Below are 2,453 nucleotides of genomic sequence, written 5' to 3'. Positions count from 1 at the left end.
CCACTTCCTTTGCAAAAGAAGTGACACTCTGGGTGTTGAAAGATGACCTGACCTTTGCCAAGCAGAATGCGTGGCAAAAGGAAAAGTTAGCAGCATTGAAAGTCCTGGTGTGGGGTGCCTGGGTGGCTCAGTGGGTTAAGCCTTTGCCTTCGGCTCAGGTCATAGTCTCGGGGTCCTGGGATCGAGCCCCGCATCAGGCTCTCTGCTCAGCAGGGAACCTGCTTCCCTTCCTCTCTCTCTCTGCCTGCCTCTCTGCCTACTTGTGATCTCTGTGTCAAATAAATAAATAAAATCTTAAAAAAAAAAAAGTAAAATGAAAGTCATGGTGGTTTTGGTGAAATAAATATCAACTATTCTCCATAACTAGAGCAGTGTTTATATTATTTGACTCTACACTAGATTCCTGTGAGATTGGGAGCATTATCAAATACGTATAGCTCAGTTCTATCCCAGACACTGTGATCTCATTGGTCTGGGCTAAGGCTGGGCCATCAGGATTTTTTACATCTCCCCAGGTGATTGTAAAGTGAGGCCAGCTTTGAGAACTGTTGGGGGGTGGTTCCGGGAATGCAGTAGGAACAATAGAAATGACCGCTGGGGCCGCCATCTTCCAGTCCCCTCCCCACCGGCTTCCTTAACCCTAGACCCTCCCGCCACAAGGGTATAAGCCCAGGTCACATCTCCATAGGTAACCCTACTCCTATGCAGGAAACAGGAGTATCAGGAGCCCTCACCCCATACCTTCTGATCACCAAATATGGATGTAAGCCTATGCCCTACCTTGGCCCGATAAAAGACCCCCACTAACTCCCTCCCAGTGCGAATTCCCCCACTCCCCTTTCCAGAGTTGAGGAACCTCGCCCGAGGGTGCCCACTTCTTCCCGGCACTACTTTCCTGGCTCCCCTTCTTCTGAGCCCTGAAACTTCCCTGGAGAGTGCCTTCAATAAATCTTGCCTTGCGCCCACCTTGCCTGGTGTTATGTTTACCTTGCCTGCGAAACTTTACAAGAACCACTGACCAAAAGCAGAGTGATGAGTAAAACAGGAATCAGGTGGGGGAGTGGAGGTTAGGCAGGGGTCCTCACAGAGAAGGATCCGTGCCCTCCTCAGGAGAAGTCAATGGAAATAGTTTTGTTTTCTGGTGGTGATTTCCAACATCTTCTGATATTACCCTTCCTTTACTGCATCTGCCTCCAGGCTCTCTTGGCTTCTCCTACAGTGTAGACAAAAACCTTAGAAATGATTAGAATTTAATGCAGTTATCTAGATGGTTAGAAGTCAGAATGGCTACGCTGTGGATGCCGCCCCTGACTAAAGGTAAGCTCTTAAACAGATTATTTTCTACACTGTTCTGTCACCTGTGAAATGGAGATAAATATGTAGTAATTCACAGGACGCTGGGAGAGAGAAAGCGGTAGGGCAGTCAGTGCCCGGCACACTGTAAGCTCTCAGGAATAGTCATGCTGTTATTATTATCTGAACCTGCTACTTAAAGGGAACCTGGGGAATTGTTGGGCACACACACGCAAATATACACTTCTGCAGAACAGTGGTACTCAAATTTGTTTGCTCTTGTAGCCACTGGCCTCCAAAGACGACCCCTTCTGATTCTAGGGTGTGGCAGAAGGACTATAGGACTCCCGAGGCTCCATCAAAAGAAGTTTTGCAGCTTCCTATTGTGGCTTTTGGCTTCTCATTCCAAGTTCAACTCCCCTGAAATGTCTATACTGTGAAGATGCCCGCATTCACCACCGGAAAGGCAGCATGGGGAGACAGAGATGCCCAGACAGGTGAGATCTCCTTCTTCCAGCCAGTGGGGTGAGGTGCCAGACATGTGCTGGAGGAAGCCATCTTGGACATCTGGAGAAGTTGAGCCTTCCAATGACTCCAGACTTAATGACCATATTCGACTGTGACCCCGTGAGAGTCCCCAGGCAAGAACTGCCCCTCTGAGTCTGGCCAACAGACTGGATCATCAAAAAACATTGTTTTAAATCATTAAGTTTTGGAGTAGTTCATTGTGCATCAACAGGTAACCAGAATATAACAAAAACAGGTCTCTTCACTCAGCATTGGGACAAAGGTCATCTTACTCTGAAGTATATCCCTAAGGAGTCCTCAAGTCAGGTCTCAGGGGCATTGAACTTCTTAGATGGTGACTGGCTTCCCTCAGAATAAACATTTCAAGGGTCCCAGGTGGAAGCTACAAAACTTTGACTTTCTGCTACATTCTTTTTTTTTTTTTTTCATATTTTTATTTAAATTCTCATCAATTATCATACAGGGCAATACTGGCTTCAGGAGTAGAATTCAGTGATTCTTCACTTACAGGCAATCCCCTGTGCTCATCATAACAAGTGCCCTCCTAGTCCACATGACTCCAGCTACATTCTATAGTCAGAAGTGAATCACGGGGTTGGCCCACATTCACTGGGAGGGGATGACTTCAGGGT

Source organism: Mustela erminea, chromosome 1 (assembly GCF_009829155.1).
Source record: "Mustela erminea isolate mMusErm1 chromosome 1, mMusErm1.Pri, whole genome shotgun sequence".
NCBI lineage: Eukaryota > Metazoa > Chordata > Mammalia > Carnivora > Mustelidae > Mustela > Mustela erminea.
The sequence above is the reverse complement of the archived record's forward strand: the minus strand, read 5'-3'. Positions refer to the sequence as shown.